This window comes from Euphorbia lathyris, chromosome 5 (assembly GCF_963576675.1).
Source record: "Euphorbia lathyris chromosome 5, ddEupLath1.1, whole genome shotgun sequence".
NCBI lineage: Eukaryota > Viridiplantae > Streptophyta > Magnoliopsida > Malpighiales > Euphorbiaceae > Euphorbia > Euphorbia lathyris.
In genome coordinates this window covers 74,109,517-74,120,214 of record NC_088914.1, presented here as the reverse complement: position 1 = coordinate 74,120,214, position 10,698 = coordinate 74,109,517, and the positions used below count along the sequence as shown (strand labels likewise).

The following is a 10,698-nucleotide window of genomic DNA, read 5'->3' as shown; positions in this document are numbered from 1 at the left end:
TAGTACATGTAATGTGGGGACATGTTATTTTTTTAATTTTACACAATAATTTAGGCTAACTAATCCATTTATTTACTAACCCAACAAATGAACTTTTATTCGCAATTTACTTGAAGGCTTCATATTTATCAATTTACGAAGTAAAAATATTCAGAATTTTCATTCAATTGCGAGATAGAAAATTACAAATCGAAATCTAAGTGGAATGTTCGCAAGATCCATATTGCGAAATTTTTTACTAAAAAATAGCTTTACAATTCAATAGAAGTTTCGGATTCACCTATTTGCGAAGCCTTTTTTCTAAAAACTGGTTTCGCAGTTCATTAGAAGGCTTCTCATCATTTGCCTACTTGTGAAATTTTAGATGAAAGTTTAGGGTTTATTGATTTGCAATTTGGAAATTATGAATCTAACTCATAAAATAGGAAGTATCACAAATGAATTCCGAACTCAACTCCTTCGATTTCTAAATTAAAAAATCAAACAAATAGAGTTAAATATGTTCGAAAATCACCATATCCAATCACAACAAAATCAAAACCTAAAACCTAAACAAAATGCATAATGCAAAAAACCCACAGAGATGAAAAAAAACTTACCTTTCATTTGGATTTATCAAACTATTGCCTCTTCTTTCCAGATTTCTCCATGATTTGCCGTTCATTTTTGTCATACAAATCACTTATATCGTAACGAGAAAAAAAGAAGCAGAGTAGTTTATAATAAGAGTGTTTTGCACAAATAGACCACTGAACTAATTTTTGTAAACAACCCAATAAATAATTATGCAGATCAATGGAGATATTCATTTTTTTTAGATTTACATAATAATTCTAGACTGACCAATGGACCTTTCTTTAAGAATGATTATTTATAAATGTAAGGAAAATAAACTTCTATTCCTCACGAAAAAAAGAAGAAAGAAATGGCAGAAATTCGAATACTCTCGACAACCTTAGTGAAACCCCCTGCAGAACCAATCTTTAACAAGATTGAGTTAACTCCAAGTGATCTGAGGATTCTTCTACTTGGTTCTATCCAAAAGGGTCTTCTCTTCCCCCAAATCAAATTCATCATCTCCAACCTTAATCCAACATCTCAAAACCTCATTTTTCTCAAACTCTGCAGATCTTCTTCCCACTCGCCGGCCGTCTCTCCACTATCCAACACCAAGATAACACCATCTCCTTTTTCATCGACTGCAACAGTTCCGGAGCTCAATTTATTCATTCCGTTGCTGAAAACATCACCGTCTCAGATATTCTTGAACCCATCTTCGTTCCTTCCATTGTCCGCTCATTCTTCCCCCTTACTCATATCAAGAATATCGACGGCATTTCTAATCCTCTCCTTGGAGTTCAAATCACTGAGCTTTCAGATGGAATCTTCATTGGCTGTACTATGAACCATGCAGTTGCTGATGGAACAACGTTCTGGAATTTCATGAACTCATGGTCTGAAATCTCTTGTGGTTATCATGTAAATCAGATTTCTAAACCTCCTGTTTTTCAAAATTGGTTTCGTAACAATTGTTCCATCAGATTACCTCTTTCTATTATCAATAAAAGTTCTGTCAAATTCATTCCGCCACCGTTCAAAGAAAGGGTTTTTCATTTTCACCAAAGAAAAAATTGCTGGGCTGAAGGAAAAAGCAAATTCAGAGGCAGGAGATGGAAACGGTGTGGTTATATCCTCTCTGCAATCAGTCTTGGCGCATATCTGACGAGGTGTGATTCGAAATCGAGGATGGGAACCTGAAAAAGAAACAAAATTTCTGTTACTGATGGGATATAGAAGAAGATTGCAGCTGGAAATACCAGATGAGTATTTCGGAAATGCCGTTGACAGAGGGATAATACAAGTGAAAACAAGAGAAGTAATAGAGAAAGGAATTGGGTTTGTAGCTCTGCAAATAAACAGATTGGTTAGTAATTACACAGAAGAAAAGACAAGAAAGAGTATAGATTCGTGGATTAAGGATCCTAAAATTCCAACAATGAGTGAAATTCCAAGAGATGTTTTAGGGTTAAGTAGCTCGCCTAGGTTTAACGTTTATGGGAATGATTTTGGATGGGGAAAGGCGAAAGCAGTAAGAAGTGGGCCTGGAAACAAGCTTGATGGAAAACTAACAGTATTTCCAGGATTAGAACAAGGAAGCTTTGATATTCATGTTTGTGTTTCTCCTGAGGTCTTGGAGGCTATGGGAAATGATTCTGAGTTTATGGATGCTGTTACTGTCTGATTTTGGATGTTCAGTTTGGATTTAGCTATCTAGCTACTTTGTAATTCATGAAATAATGTTTGGATGTCTTCTATACATTGTTAAATTGGGATCTGTTAAATTGGGATCTAACAAACGTTAAATTTTCGTCATACCGAATTCATTGAAACTTAAGGGAGAAGAGCTTATTGGATAATTGCTTCTCGTACAAACTTAACCTGTCAAAGATTTTCTTAATCAAGAAATCTGATTAGAGTGATATTAATGTTCCTTCTCCCTCTCTGGTGAGTGATGCTCGTAAAATATATAGCAGTTAATAGGACAAGTGTATTATGCTAAGCACGATATCGAACCACAAAGACTATTTGTTATAATTAGTAGATCTACCTAGAGTGATCTAATTGTTTAGAGGGTTGAATGATAGTTTGGGTTTTCTTTAACTAATTAAATGAATTAAAACTATAACATAACAAAATAAAGTGAACAATTAACAGAATAGAAGGTGGATTAACGGATGACACAATCTAGACTGAGGAATCTTTTGATTAAATCCTATGTATGAGTTTAGAGAGTTCAGATTTATGTTTTACCAGTGATTGACGGTAATTACCCTGATAAGAAAGACAAATGTGATCAAGATTCATCTAACCTATTCACATGCATTCAGCTAACGGCTTGATTAGGCATATAACTTAGGGCATGCAAAGCATTATGTTCTTTGGCAACTAAGACTAAAGGCGTAGCCCAGTCATGAAGCCGCACTTCTAGTGGTCTCTAGCGAGGTCAGGTTTACACAGGTTCAGCATAGATAATTCCATGGTCAGGTTCTTATCTATCTATAATCCTATCTTTGTCAGGTTATAGGCATTCGGCACAATATATACATAAAGCAGGCTACTTGATCGTCGTCGAGTCTCATTCTAGCAATAATCCTATTCCTAACAATTTCAAGGCATTAAGCATGTATAAACTGATCAATCAAAAGTCTTAGATCTCTAATCATACATATTCATACAATCAATTTCATCCCCATCTCAGATTGGATGGGGATCAGTTCATAGACAAACCAATCATAGCAATAGGCATATCTGAAGAATGGAAAACATCTTCAATAGATTATAAAAGTAAAAGATAAGAGAGAGATAGAAATCTAAAACCCGCTTTGTCGATTTCGATTACAAAATAGAAGATAACGAGCTTCTCCCATTAATTGTTCTTCAACAAAAGAAAATAAAAACTGAAATAAACCTAATCTAGAAAGCTGGAAAATAAAACTAAACTAAAATATAAATCTACATTGTGAAAAAGGAACCCTAGCGGCTCTCTGAATTATTGAATGTCTCCCCAAAGATTAGGATTAGCTCCCTATTTATAGAGTTAGGGAGGAAACCCTAATGCATCAAGGGTGATAAAGACATTTACATAGTGTTTTAATGGGCTTCAGGGCCCAAATCCGCGAATTTCAGCAAGGGAAAGGCGCTGGTGCGCCTTTCCCCGCCTCGTCTCGTCGAGACAAGGAGTGTCTCGACGAGACGAAGGCCTATCTCAACGAGACAGGTCCTAAATGGGGTGATTTTGCTCCGGCTTTTATCTGTTTTGGTCCCTGTGCTTCCGAAAGATGCTCTAATGGTCCCTGACGAATCCCAAAAGTGCTTCGACGGTCCCTGAATAGTCCGGAAATGCTCCAAAAGGCTTAGGTCTGGTTCGGAAATGCTCGAATAGTCCCTGAAAATCTCTGAAAACACCGAAAATGCCATAAATAAAGGAAAATACATAATTTAACTAAAAACTATCAAATTAACATCTAAATTAACTAAAGACTAAACTAAAACAATCTAAATTAATCCTAAAAACACTATAAAATTGGGAGCTATCAGTGAGCCTTTTATTAATATTGTTGAATACTAGTTTTTTAGAGGTTTCATTTTGTTTGCAGATGCTTTTTACTTTCTGGCAATTAAGGTTCAAAATAGTTCTTAAAGTTAGTAGTCCAGCTGAATTTAGCCCAACTTGAACTTTAGGTATCAACTTAGCTTTTAAGTTGACAATTTTTGACAAATTAGCCTATATTTACAAGTTTGCTTGTTAAAAGTGATTGTATATGATTTCTAACAATTCAATTTTTGTTGTTGCCAGTATGTGAGGCAAGTTTTTACATTTTGTGATTACTTGCTCCGAAAGAAGCAGTTCTGCTACATTGTTGCTCGATATGTAAGTAAGTCTTAAATTGTGAGCTTTGTAGCAGCATGAGTTACTAGGTTATTTTTCTGCTCACTAAAGACTTCCACTCATATAAGCTTGATGATGAAATGAGGGCAGTGGATGAGGATATATGGTATTAATTTTATTTCCAATGTTTGACAATATTAGAGTGTCAAGATGAGGACATAGTTGTTGATTGTAATAGATTCTTGAATAGATTGTTGATTGTACTGAGTTTTTTAATGACAATACATGGTTGTAATTTGTTTGCTACCAATGACAAAATCCTTTTTGTATCATCAGAAATTTAGTTTCGTCGGTAATGTATGAGAACAGACCTAAAAACATTAGCGAGAAAAAAAATTGTTAGTAAAATTATAAGTGAATTTGTCGGGGATTATCGGTGTTGGCGACGATATTTTTGTCTTAAATTTATCTTGAAGCGTTTGGAGATCAGTACTAGAGGCGGTTTAAACCGCATTTAAGAAGACGTCCCTAAGAAAAACCTTACCCTGACGCCTAAGAAAACCCATCGGTAATGTTGCAACAGCGGCAAACACAACACTCTTCACACGGTTATATAAACAGCCGGTAAAAAATCATCGCTAAAGTGAAAAGATTCCATAGGTAAAAACCTTTTTTTTGTAGTGTCATTCTAGTCAGCAATCTTTTGTTCTATAGTATTATGACTATGGTTATGTTATTGAGAATATAAACTATTATTTTAGATCTTGAGAATCAATATGCATATTATGAATAGATGAATGCATCTTCAAGGAAATCAGGATGTGGGAGAATGCAATGAAAATCCAATATTTTTACAAAAAAAATATATTTTTTTTTCTTGCAAAAAAGGTCTCTGATCTTTCATTATTTGGTGCATTAAGCTTTTCATTTAGACGTATTGACCCCTTCATCTTTCATGTATGGATGTATTAGGTCATTCCGTAACTGAAATCATAGCAGTGTATCTCACTCTCCGTTGATGCGCGTTAGACATGTTTTTTTACTTCATCGGCCACTCAATAAATTACACTACAGAATACTCAACTTTTTAAGAGGTCACGTGATATATTCCAGACTTGTCTAATTCCAAAAAGTAATTTTCTACCCTTTCTTAATTAGGATTATTGGATAAAAACCCTAAAAATCAGAATTATACTTACATTCCAAAATCACGATTCCTGGTATAACTTGCATATTCCATTTTTTTCCTAGAAATTCTCAAATTGCATCTATAGAACATCTGCTTAAAAATAAGGAAGTAACTTTCCAGGTGATGAAGTACCAACTCCAAATGGGACAACATATGAAACAGTAAGCAGATAGCCACGAGATTCACTGCGTATTTAATATGGGATAATTAGGACTTGTTTGGATGGGTATCTTAAAGTAAGTGATGGTAAGTGTAATTAGGTAACATTATTTGTTTTGAGGTATAATTGAAGAGAATAGTGAGGATAGGTGATTTTTTGGTAGTTTTTTTTACATCTTAAATTGGAGGGGAAGCATGGTGCATATTTTTTCCTCCAAAATTAACCTTTATATTTTATTTTATTTACACAAGCAAAGAAGGTAAAAAATTTATTTGTAATCTTGAAATTCTCAAGTACGTAAATATCGGACTGAAAAATATTACTCATGCTCCTAAACTTTGTCAAAGTAAATAAATAAATATCCCATATATTTTTTATTCACTTTTACAAAAAATAGCTAAATAATTGACATTTAATACCATATAAAGTAATGTTTGGAATTGTCTATTGTTTCCTACTTTCTTCTTACTCCAATTGTTGTGTCAATTATTTTATATTAATTAATAATAGTTAGAAATTCAATCTAATTAATTTTGATTAGAATTAATTTAGTTGATAGAAAAATAAAAAGTTATAAGAGTAAGGATATAAGAGTAATTTTGTACATAACTTTACCTTATTTTACCATCAAACCAAATACAATTACACTATTAAACCACCACATTTCACTTTACATTACCTTGTTTTAATTACATTTCATCCAAACAATGCCTGAAATATTAAACTGCAACCATATAGAGAGTATGGTTCAACGCTCAAATCAAAAGTTGTCACCACTGTATTATGGATCCTATGTGGTGGAATCCAAAATTGGGCTCCCGCCTTATAGGCTTCAACTTCCAGCATGGTCCTCAACCCATTCCGTGTTTCATGCGTCTCAACTCAGGAAAAAGGCTCATGAAAAAAAATCATCTCTACACAATTGCCAGAAATGGAGACCTAGGCACCAGTTCCGGTAGCAATTTTGGATCACGGAATGGTCAAACGTGGAAATAGAGCAGCTACTAAGGTCCTAGTCCAGTCTAAAAAGAGCCTTGAAGAGGCAACTTGGGAATTCTCTTTTGATGTTCAATAGCGTTTTCCAACAGTGAATTTAGAACCCTGAGGACAAAGTTCTTAAAAGGAGTGAATTTTTATGTGATAAAAAATAATTGCATATCGTTCAATGCTCCTTACACCTCAAATTGGGTAGTATTAAGTATCTATTTTTTTTATTGTTTTGTTTGTTTTTGAGTTAGTAAGAAGAGATAGAGGTATTGTTGTAACCATCTTCGATATTCAATAACGTTTTCCAATAATGAATCTAAAACCTTGAAGATTTCCCATCTATTAATTGTTTCATCTTGTATTCAGAATGATTATGTAACTTATGTTTAGTAATAAATAACTGTTAATTAAAAAAAAAAGGTTAATTACAAGTAGATGTCATGTGGTTACACGAATTTACAGATAGGTACATGTGATATTTTTCCTTACAAACGCAACTTTGTGGTTGCAAAATTTTGCATTTTGTTTTACTTTGCCAAATTTGCCCGATAACGAACTCAAAATAAAAAAAATTAAAAATTAAAGTTGTTTAGTATTATATTTACTGTGGAACCATATTTTTTATTTTTCAAAATCATCATTTTTTTAGTTTTCTCTCTCTAAACATTAATTTTCTCTCTCATAAAAAAAACAACACATAAATGACCTCAAACCTACTGGCCAAATTCTGACAAAGTCAACCAAAATGCAAAATTTTGCGAACCACAGGATTGTGTTTGCAAAAAAAAAAATACCACAAGTACTAATCTGCAAATCGGCGAAGCCACATGACATCTATAAATAATTAACCAAAAAAAAAGGGTTAATGCATATTTATATCTTTAAACTTGACATGTTTTGTCTATTGACACCCTAAACTTTTAAAATAACATATCACACACTTATAGTTAGCTATAAAAACCTATCACACCCACAATTAGCTTATTCGGCCCTCATGCATACAAAATCGTTGATCTATCATCTTTGACAGATCAAGTGGCATATAGAATGAACTCACACGCTTTTTCTTTTTTTCTATAGCACACATGACACCTCATCTGTCAAAGATGACAAATCAACAGTTTTGTGCGCAGAAGGTCCGAATAAACCAATTATAAGTATGTTAACTATAGGTTATTTTAAAAGTTCAAGTGCAAATAGACAAAACATGTTAAGTTTAAGAGTGTAAATATACATTAAGACTTGAAAAGAGTCTGAGTTTGGTTAAGAAGGATAGGAAATTAGAGTGAAAAATACTAAAATTAGTACTATTTCAACACCAAATACGGGAAAATTATAAAATTTGGTCAAATGGGGGACCCATTTACTCAACCTACTACATATGTAGACTATTTTTGTGTGACTTTCCCAAAATACACTTACCCTTTCATCTTCCCCTTTCTCCTTTCCGGTTACGCCAACCCGCTGCTCTTCCCCAAATGATTTCCAGACCTTTGATCTTCTTCTCTTCCTTTAAATTGCGCGAAATCTGCACCATTTCTCCACATCACAATGTATTTCTCTTCTTCCTCTCTTCATCTCTTGATTCTTCATCTTCCTAATCCTAGAAAACGAAGTCATGGTTCATCATCTTCATGTTCCTGCTTGTTTCTTGGTTTCTTTCTTCTTGTAACCATCGAAGAAATGGTTATTCTACATTATTTTCATCATTTTTTTTCAGTTTATCATATTGTTATTGTCGATTTTAAGGGTAAAAGGCGTGAAAAATGTAAGTATCTACTGTTTTCTCTGTGTTTTTCCAGAAAATCACTTCGCGTAGTCGATGATTTCGTGAAGACCTGGGATGAGAAAGAGCCTGAAACCTAACGATCTACTTAGCGAATCGATTATTTCGCGGAGTCTACGAGTAGAAAAGTTCATGATTTCACGCAAAAGCATCGATTCGCTAAGTAAAATCATCCTCTTCCCTGCACATTTACATTCGCATGCTTCGCTAATCCTCATTTCGCGAAGACAAATCGTCCTTTTTTCTGCCTAATATGATTAATTTTTTCTGAAGGTGGTTGAATACATAACATCCCTTTCTGGAAGGTGGCGTACTGGGGTGTAGGGGAGATGACTTTCCTTCCTGTATAGGGAGAAATTTCCCTCAAGATTGGCACATTCACTTTAAAATGATTTGTTAGGAGAGATTGTGCCAATCTTGGTGTGCACCATGGAAAACGTCCATCCCAAAAAGTCTGGACTTCCTGTAAAGAGAGAAATTTCCCTCCAAATTCGTCATGTTTACTTTGAAATGATTTATAAGGAGTTATGATTTTAATGTTGAATAATTGAGACTAAACCCTAATTTGGGACTCTTTGGAAAAATAGTTATTTAAATGGTATCAGTTAAGAAAAAAATTCCATTCAAGAGCTGTTTTATATACCATGGTTTAAAAAAACATCATTACAGTGCATTGCACACTGTTATGGTACAAAAAAAAAGCAAAGAGACTCTGCAAAGCAGAGTCCCTTGCTTAATGTTGCAGGAATCCTGCAACATTTGGTCAGTGGCTTTGTCAAGCCACTGCCCAACTCTCCTCCCTTTCAAGGGAGGAGAGAATTATTAAAAAAAAATATATGTATGATTTTTTAATTAAATATATATATTAATATTAAGTAAAAATTCTAGTAATAAAAGTATTTTTTGGGATAAAGGTTAAATTCAACCACAAGGACGGAGATAGGGGATCTGTGTCCTTCCGACTGCCTGGACCATTATAACCACGAGTTGTTTCAGTTCTCATATTTCTACGAAATTTGAGGTTGTGATCGTTCTGATCCTCTGTTTCCAAGAAATAATGATCAGGTGCTAAATTAGCATTTCAAAATTGGTTCTAAATCCAAAATTTCAATTTTTTTCGGTGAAGTACATATTTGATTTAACGTATAAAATAATTTAAATTTAACCTAGCGTTTATAGGTAAGTCACTTTTAACCTTGTATAACCGAAATTTTGAAAAAACTGGTTTAACTGTTATTTAGCTGTCACATTAGACTTTCCAAATATCAATTACGGTTAAGATATTTATTGTATTACCAATACAGTTATAAAAAATCTGTTAAAATGCTAACAATTAAGTCAGTCACTTATAAGTTAATCACATTTTTTTGTCAAATGTGTCTAAAATATATTGTGTTACTAATATAGTTACAAATAACTAACCAAAAATATTGCGAAACAGTTTCAATTTATCAACAAATTTGTCTATAAAGTCTAATATGATAGCTAAATAATAATCAAACTAGCTTTAAATTTTCGATAGCACAGAGCTAAAATTAATGTTACTTGGAAACGTTAGAGTTAAATTTTTAGTAGGTCAATTTTAACATTGCGTTATCGAAATTTTGAAAAAATTGGTTTGACTGTTACTTAACTGTCACAACAGACTTTCCAAATATCAATTACAACTAAGATATTTAATGTATCACCAATACAGTTATAAAATTTAACATATTTTTTTATAACTTTATTGGTAATACATTAAATATCTTAACCGTAATTGATATTTGGAAAGTCTAATATGACGGTTAAATAACAGCTAAACCAGTTTTTTCAAATTTCGGTAACACAAGGTTAAAATTGATCTTGTTTGTAAATGTTAGTTTAAATTTAGACTCTTTTATACGCTAAACAAAATCTATAATTCACTGAAAATATCAGGATCAAACAGTGGTGAATACATGATTGTTCGGTTGGGGCGATTTTACACGTGGTGTGTAAAACAATTTTTTTTTTTTGCTAAATTGAATTTGTTCAACTTTTTTTCGTATATATACGTGTTATAACTTATAATCAGTGGTCAAGAACCAATTTTTAAGTATCAATGTAAGACGTTCAAAATTAAGCTACATTGTGTTTAAAATTCTTAACATGCAAAAAAAAAAAATTGGCAAAAAAAAATTAGAAATTTGGATTTAAGAATGACC

At 33.0% G+C, this 10,698-nt stretch overlaps 1 pseudogene; it reads left to right on the top strand.

The window, feature by feature from the left end:
- The first annotated feature begins 871 nt into the window (after positions 1–871).
- LOC136230449 (uncharacterized acetyltransferase At3g50280-like) lies at positions 872–2,376 on the top strand (annotated as a pseudogene).
- Positions 2,377–10,698: the final 8,322 nt, after the last annotated feature.